Genomic DNA, 8326 nt, shown 5'->3' with positions numbered 1-8326 from the left:
TGTCTTCAAAAACAGGTTGTGCTCTGTGTCACCCTTACGGAAGTCAGTTCCATTTTAGGTTGCTTGAGGCATTCCTCACTCACTATGGCAACTGGCAGAGCAAGCAGAGGGGAGGGGTAGTGAATGATTATTGAAGTGTGCAGGTGGGGAGGAGGGTTGGAGAGAGGGGGAAGAGCTCCTCCCACTTGTGAACAGCTGCGTCTCTTTGGCATTGGCTTGTTATTGCAGGCCAGGTTGCTGTTGGTCTGGGTGGTGCATCATGGCTCTACTGGGGTTGGGATGGAGGGAAGTGGGGAGCAGTCATTTGTTCCAACTCTAGGACAACGGTGCTCAGGAATTAGAAAACGCTGCTATACGTAGCCTGGTTACTACATTTCTCCCACTCCCCCTGCCCCTGCCTGCCTTGCCAAGGCTGGTACTAGTGTTCTCACCCACAGATGAAGCCAGGAAGCTCAGTTAAGGCTTCCCAACCCTTTGCACTAGTGTCTGCAGGTTGCTGGTTGTGTCGTGTGCTGTTCTGTACTGTTGACTGCACTAATAATAAACCTTTCACTCAGCTCTATATTCTTAATTCACCATCACGCCTCTGCTCAGGCCTTTCTCCCCCTGCTTCCTTGGTGTGGAACTGACCTCTGCTCTAGAAGGATGTGTACTCTGTGTGCTTTGCTTTGTGTGCCCTCCTGCTCCCACGGCAACCAGAGCCTCTCTCATTCCCCTGAATTGTGTTCTTTCCAGGCTGTGCTTTTTCCCTAAATTCTACGTCTTCCCTAAGTGCTCTTGGGTTTGGGGATTATTTTTTACCAAAGACAGATAAACACTCTTGCTCTGGAATTCCATGGTAGGCTGGGAAGCATCTGTCTCCCACAAGCTCTTAACCAAAAAAGTCAGGGAGGAAGGGAACCTCTAAAACAGCAAACATTCACACACACACACACACACACACACACACACACACACACACACACACACACACACACTTACTTTCTCTTTGTGCTAGTCCTGGGACTTGATCTCAGGGCCTGAGCACTGTTAACCTGAGCGTTTGACATGAGCCACAGTGCTGCTTCTGGATGTGCCTGCCTAGGCTAGCTTCAAACCATGATCCTCAGTTCTCAGCCTCCTGAGGAGCTGGGATTATAGGCATGAGCCAGCAGCCCTCAGATGATAAAGCTGACTAAGCATTTACTATCATCACCTCCCTGTCTTAAGAAGGAATCCCCTTTGTCCAAATCATTTATTATGTGGGTCATGGGGCTTGATCTCTACCTGGGCACTGTCCCTGAGCTCTTCAGCTCTAGACTACCACCCTGTTCCTGGGCCTGGGCATTGTCCCACTCGACCAAACTCCTGGCCCTCAAAATCTTCTTTTGGTGTGTCATGGGGCTTGAACTCTGGGCCTGGGCACTGTCCCTGAGCTCTTCAGCTCAAGGCTACCACCCTACCCTTGAGCTAATCCCCACTTCCCATTTTCTAGAGGTTAACTGGTGAGAAGAGTCTTAGGTTCTTTTGTGCCCAGGGTAGCTTTGAACCTTGATCCTCAGATCTCAGCCTCCTGAGTAGCTAGGTTTACGGGTGTGAGCCACCATGCCCAGCTATATTTAATTTTTTGAACATTTTTTTTTTTTGCCAGTCCTGGGCTTGAGCTCAGGGCCTGAGCAATGTCCTTGGACTTTCTCAAGGCTAGAGCTCTACCACTTGAGCCTCAGCACCACTTCCAGCTTTTTTCTATGTATGTGGTACCAAGGAATCGAACCCGGGTCCTCATGCATGCTAGGCAAGCACTTTAACCACAAGACCAAACTCCCAGCCTTTTTTGAACATTTTTTCTTTGCTGCTGGGGACCAAACCCCCATGCTGTGCAAGGGATTTGCCGCTGAGTTACATCCCAGCCCTTGTTGAACTTTTATATGGGCTTAATGTAAATTGAACAGAACTCTAATGATTTTGAAAGGGAGATACTCCTGCATGCTGGGAGTGTACACTTCCATATACACAAAATGTGATTAGAAATGAGGGATACCAGTATTTTTTTTTTCCTGAGGCTCCTTAAAAATGATTTTGAGCCCAGCGTGGTGGCTCATGCCTGTAATCAACCACTCAGGAGGCTGAGTTCTGAGGATCTTGGTTCAAAGCCAGCCCGGGGGGGGGGGAGGGACAAAAGACCAAGAGACTCTTATCTACAATTAATCACTAGAAAACGGGAAGTGGGTCTGTGGCTCCAGGGGTAGGGCAATAGCTTTGGTCTGAAGAGCTCAGGGGCAATGCCCAGGCCCAGAGTTCAAGCCCCATGATGCACCATAAAGAAGATTTTGAGGGCCAGGAGTTTGGCCTAGTGGTAGAGTGCTTGCCTAGCATGCACAAAGACCAGGGTTTGATTCTTTGGTACACATACACAGAAAAAGCTGGAAATGGTGCTGTGGCTCAAGTGGTAGAGCACTAGCCTTGAGAGAGCCCAAGGACAGTGCCCAGGCCCTGAGTTCAAGAAAAAGAATGATTTTGGGTCAATCACTGGTGGCTCTTGCTTGTAATCCTAGCAGTAGACAGAGATCTGAGGCTCGACATTTAAAACCAGCCTAGGGAAAAAAAGTCCACGATGCACCTATTTTCAATTAACAAGCCAAGAGCCAAAAGTGGAGCTATGGCTCAGGTTGTAGAGTGCCAGTCTTGAGCAGAAAAAAAACTAAGGGACAGTGCCCAGACTCTTAGTTCAAGCCCTAGTACTGACACCAGTTGAAGGTGTAACTCAATTGTTGTGTACCAGACTTAGGGCTTGAGTTTGAACTCCATTACTATCCAAAAAAATTATTTTAAGAACTGAACCTTGAAATTTATTCTTAAATGACTTGAATGGTTAGGGCTGGGAGTTTGGCCTAGTGGTAGAGTGCTTGCCTAGCATGTACGAAGACCAGCTTTTATTTGATTCCTCGGTACCACACAGAAAAAAGCTGAAAGTGGTGCTGTGGCTCAACTGGGAGAGCTCTAGCCTTGAGAAAGCCCAAGGACAGTGCTCAGGCTCTGAGTTCAAGGCCCAAGACTGGCAAAAAAAAAAAAAAGTCACGCAGAGAACTGGTACTTACACCCAGAAAGTCATTCCAGAGCCCCTAAATACTGCACATAAACAACTAGACTAAAGTTCCCAGCATGTGTAGGTGAGAACACAGGAATTGCCTAACCAGGAAGGATGAGCAGGTTGGGGAAGGTATAAAGTAATGACTTCATTTGGAGCATATTGGTTGGAAAATGTTTAAGCCAGAAAAAAAAAGGAAAGACACCAGATGGGTTCCAGCTCCCAGCACTTGGGAGGATGAGACCAGAGGATCTAAATTGAAGGTCAGCCTTGGGCTACAGCTAGAACACAATGGAAAGATGCACCATACAGTTTTGAAGTAATGGATTACTTGAGGGGACTGAAAGTTTGGCCTAGTGGTAGACTCCTTGCATAGCATGCATGAAGACATTGGTTCGATTCCTCAGTGGTGCTGTGACTCATGTGGTAGAGCTCTAGCCTTGAGTTCAGTACTCAGGTCCTGAGTTCAAGCCCCAGGACTGGCAAAAAGAAATAGTAGCTCATAAACTAATTGTGAATTAAAAAAATGTTATGACAACATCCTTACAATTGTAGGTAAAGATAATTGGAACCCAAGTCTTCTAATGATATGCTTTGCCCCTTAAAATATGAAACAAATGATTAACTTGGAAGGGGATAAAATACTCCCATATTATTCCAGCTTGCTTTTGTGGCTTTGGAAAAACATCTCTTCTGGCTCTTTACTGCTTAATTGGAGGTAAGAGTCTCTCAAACCTAGATTCTCAGATCTCAGCTGACTGAGTAGCTAGGATTATAATGTTAGTCTCAGCTAACAGGTTCAAAACAAAAGAAAAGGGGGGAGGCTGTAGTCCTAACTACTCAGGAGGTTCAGAAATTCAAAGGTAGTCTGGGCAGGCAGAAAAGGCTATGACTCTTTTCTCCACTAAACTATCCCCCCCTCCTAAAAAGAAATGGTACTGTAGTTCCAGTGGTAGCAAAAAATATCGGGCACAGTGACCAGGACACTGAGTTCAAGCCCCAGGACAAGCACAAAATAAGAACAAAATAGTGACATAAAATGCTGGGTGCAGTGGCTCACACCTGTAATCCTAGCTACATAGGAGACTGAGATCTGAGGATCAAGGTTCAAAGCTAGCCCAGGCACAAAAGGACCTGAGACTCATCTCCAATTAACCTCTAGAAAATGGAAAGTGGGGCTTGGCTCAAGGGTAGGGTGTTAGCCTTGAGCTGAAGAGCTCCAGGACAGCATCCAGGCCTAAGGATAGGGCAGTAGCCTTGAGCTGAAGAGCTCAGGGACAGCTCCCAGGCCAAGTTGAAGCCTCATGACCCACAAAAAAATTAGTGACATAAGAACAATTTTAGCCAGGTGCTGGTGGCTTATGTCTGTAATCCTAGCTACTTTATCACGGTTCAAAGCCAGCTCAAGTAAGAAAGTCTCCTGTCCAGTTAACTACCAAAAAATGCCAAAAATGGAACTGTGGCTCAAGTGGTGAAGCACTGTCCTCAAGCACAGAAAGAGCTCCCAGGCCCAGATTTCAAGCCCTATGAAAGGCATTCAAAAAAGAAAAAATAATTTAAAGCTAGGCACCGTGGCTCACATCTAATAACCTCAGCTACTCAAGAAATAGAGCTAGGAGGGTTGCACCTTGAGGCTAGCTCAGGGAAAATTATCCTAGATCCTATTTCCTATGTCAAGGTGTGGTTCATGCATTCATGTAAGTAAGCTGATGTAATTCCAGCTCGGTGAAAGGCAGATGTGGGAGGTTTGAGGTGTGAGGCCAACCCAGGGCAAGGTGAACCCTGTTTGGGGAAAAGTAAAAGCGGGATCCTCAGATCTCAAACACTGGCTTCAGATCTAAGAAAGTACAGCAGAGACTATCACAATACAGTGGCTTTAGCGTTTTGTTGATTATATAGTGAAGAAATAAGCCTGGTGCCAGTGGTTCATGCCTGTAATTCTAGCTACTCAGGAGGCTGAGCTCTGGCGATCTTAGTTCTCAAAGCTAGCCCAGGGACTCTTAACCACCAGAAAACTTGAGCAAAAAGACCTCAGGGACAGTGTCCAGGCCCTTGAGTTCAAGCCCCACTTGAACTCAATAATAAAATGAAGAGACATAAGAAACTCCATGCATAAAGGCAGGCATTGGGCTCTCAAAGGGAGATGATGAGCCTGTTTAGATAAAGTGCCTTACTGGGAAGAATTAAGGGTTAAAAAATACCACTATTGGTACCCAGCTTTTTATAGTTTTTTGTAACAAGGTCTTATTACATAACCAGGTTGGCCCTGAATTGACTCCTGCCTCAGCCTTCTGAGGTTCACCACTGTGTTTAATCTAGAAATTTGAAACACAAAAGTTGGAAATTTTGGCCTCTCCCGAAATTACAATGGAAGCATTTGAGAATGAAAAAGATCAAGTACCAAAGGACCATGTCTCCTTTTCCTTCTCGGAACAGATCTTCCATTTTGTAAACCACCAATTCCTTTTTTCGTTTACTGCATGGCTGTTGGTTGCCCTCTGCTGGTCAATTCTGCTCTAAGCTCTCTGAATATTAAATCCAAAAGCCTGCAAAAAATGGGATTTAGAGCCGGGCCGGATGGCTCACGCCAATAATCCTAGCTACTCAGGAGGCTGAAATCTTAGGATCGAGGTTCAAAGCCAACCCGTGCACTAAAATCCTTGAGTCTCTTATCTCTAATTAATCACCAGAAATGGAAAGTGGTGCTTGTGGCTCAAGGGATTAGGGAGGTAGCCTTGAGCCGAAGAGCTCAGGAACAACGCCCAGGCACAGAGTTCAAGCTCCAGAACTGACAAAAAAAAAATAAAATTTAATAAATTAATAAAATAAAATAATGGGATTTCAGATCCTATTAGATCCTATTAACTATTTCAGTACATGTCTCATATGTGAACATACTGTGTTGTAGAGGAGATAAAAAGAAACAACACAGTCATTTTAAGAATTAAAACATTTAAATATTATAAAAAAAAACAAAGCCACATACCTATTTATAAAAGGTAAGAAAACTTAGGTGGGCTGTGAGCTGATAGCTGTAATCCTAGCTACTTGAGAGGCTGAGATCCAAGGATTGTAGTTCAAAGACAGCAGGGCAGGAAAGTCCAAAAGACTCATCCCCAGAAAGCCAAAATAGAATTGTTTCAAACAGCACCAGCCTTAAGTGGAAAAAGCTAAAAGACAGTGCCTATACTTCCTCCTTTCCTTTCCCCTCCCTCTCTCCCTATTCTCCTCTCTCCTTTTTTTCTTATTCCCTCCTTTCCCCCCACTTACTTGTGGTACTGAGGACTAAACCTAGAGCCTCCCTAGAACTAACATTTAGAGGGACACTGAGGAGTAAGAATGAAGACTTAGAGAATGGCATGAACAAGGGCAAATAACTGCACTAGGAGACCAAAAAGAATGTCAGACCAAAACCTCATGAGAAAGGTGTGATGATTTTTTTATTTTGTGTCACTGTCAGGGCTTGAACTCAAGCCCTCAAGAATTCTCAATCAGCTTTTTTTTTTTTTCTTTTTTAAACAGTGTACTGGTATTGGGGCCTCAGAGCCTGGGTTCTTGAGCCTTCTGGCTCAAGATTGGTGTTCTACCTCTTGAGCCATTGCTTTACTTCTGCCTTTTTGTGGTTAATGGCAGATAAGAGTTTCAGGGCCTTTCCTGCCCAGGCTGGCTTTGAACTGTGATCCTCAGATTTCAGCCTTCTGAGTAGCTAGGATTACAGACTAGGATTACACTAGTGCCTGACTGAAATGTTCTTTTTGTGGGATTCTATGCATGCAATTCAGGAAATGGTGGTGATAGACTGCTGGGTTCCAGCTGGAGTTTATATGGTAGAATATGAGGCCAGGTCTTCCTGACCTAGCTTGACAAGAGTTACAAGAGAATCGAGGAGGATCAGCTAAGGAATGTCCTCACAGGATTTGAAAATGATGCATAAAGCACAGCTGGAACAGGGACAAAGCGGGTATTCACAAGATACAAATGTTTACCTTTTACCTCCCCATGTTCCCAGGGATTCTTCTTGGAGAAGATGCAAGAAATGAAATAACAGCTGTGGGCGGTGGCTCCACACCTGTAATCCTAGCTAAGTGGGGGCTGAGACTTAAGGATTACAGGTAGAAGCTAGCCCAGGCAGAAAAGTGCAGGAGACTCAGCCCCAATTAAGAAGAAAATTGTTAATGGTATAGTTCTAGCTTTGAGAACAGCTCAGGAACAGTGCCCAGGCCCTAAGTTCAAGCCCCAGGACTGGGGGGGGGGGGAGGAATATATATAGATATAGATATAGATATTTATGTATATATATACATTTAAATAAATAAGTCTTTAACAAGTAGCCCGCTTTAAGAACAGGATAGCCTTGTGCTGTGGCCCATGCCTGTAATCTTAGCTCTTCAGAAGGCTGGGGCTGAGGAACATGATTCAAAGTCAGCCCAGGCAGGAAAGTCTTTTAGACTCACCTTTAATTAACGACCAAAAAACCAAAATATTGCTGTGGCTCAATCGGTAAAGTGCTAGCCTTCAGCAAAAAGTACTTAAGGATCGTGCCCAGACTCTGAGTTCAGACTCCAGGACCAGTACACACACACACGCACACACACACACATCTTCCAACACCCTGGCTCTCGCTAGTGTTGGTATTTAAGCTTCTGTAGCTTTGTAATACTTAAGAAACACATTAAGAAAAATGGTGCTCTTGTGTCACCAGTGCCATCAGATTTACAAGTTGTGACTTCTTGTCAGGAAATACAGAAGTGTTCTCCCCTACAAATTCCAGGTTTGACATTGCTCAAGGAGCACTGTTTTCCCAATTAACTCCCAATCTTAACCCCAATCCTCTTATGTCGAAGCTCTGCTAGCAAGGCTTAATTTACACAATTCTGAGAGCGCCGGGTGTCCTAGCAGCCCAGCCCATTGTTGTGTATCACTCAGCCTCTAGAGGTTACCTCCAGGAGGTAAGAAAAGGAGAGAGAAAACAAACTATGAGGGGTTCCCTTTATATGTGGAGAAAGGAGAAAAGGGGGAGTAGAAAAAAAGTAGAAAACGCCATCCGTCACGAACAGGATTCGAACCTGTGCGGGGAAACCCCATTGGATTTCGAGTCCAACGCCTTAACCACTCGGCCACCGTGACTTCCAAAACCGCGCTCCGCCGCGCGCTTACAGAAAGGGTCGGCACTGCGGCCGCGGAAGGCGCGCGGCGGCGGGAGGGGGCCCGGGCTCGGCGCGCACCGCGGGGCTCCCGCCCTCCGCTCAAAGCGAGGGT

At 45.5% G+C, this 8326-nt stretch overlaps 1 non-coding gene across 1 annotated transcript; it reads right to left on the bottom strand.

Moving 5' to 3' along the window:
- Positions 1-8112: 8112 nt before the first annotated feature.
- Positions 8113-8194, bottom strand: Trnas-cga (transfer RNA serine (anticodon CGA)). The gene has a single exon. It is a non-coding gene; the product is annotated as a tRNA-Ser (tRNA).
- Between the last annotated feature and the right edge of the window lie 132 nt (positions 8195-8326).

The sequence above is a fragment of the Megascapheus bottae genome, chromosome 2 (genome assembly GCF_031878675.1).
Source record: "Megascapheus bottae isolate mThoBot1 chromosome 2, mThoBot2.hap1, whole genome shotgun sequence".
NCBI lineage: Eukaryota > Metazoa > Chordata > Mammalia > Rodentia > Geomyidae > Megascapheus > Megascapheus bottae.
Note: the sequence above shows the minus strand (reverse complement) of the source record. Positions and strands in the feature narration are given on the sequence as shown.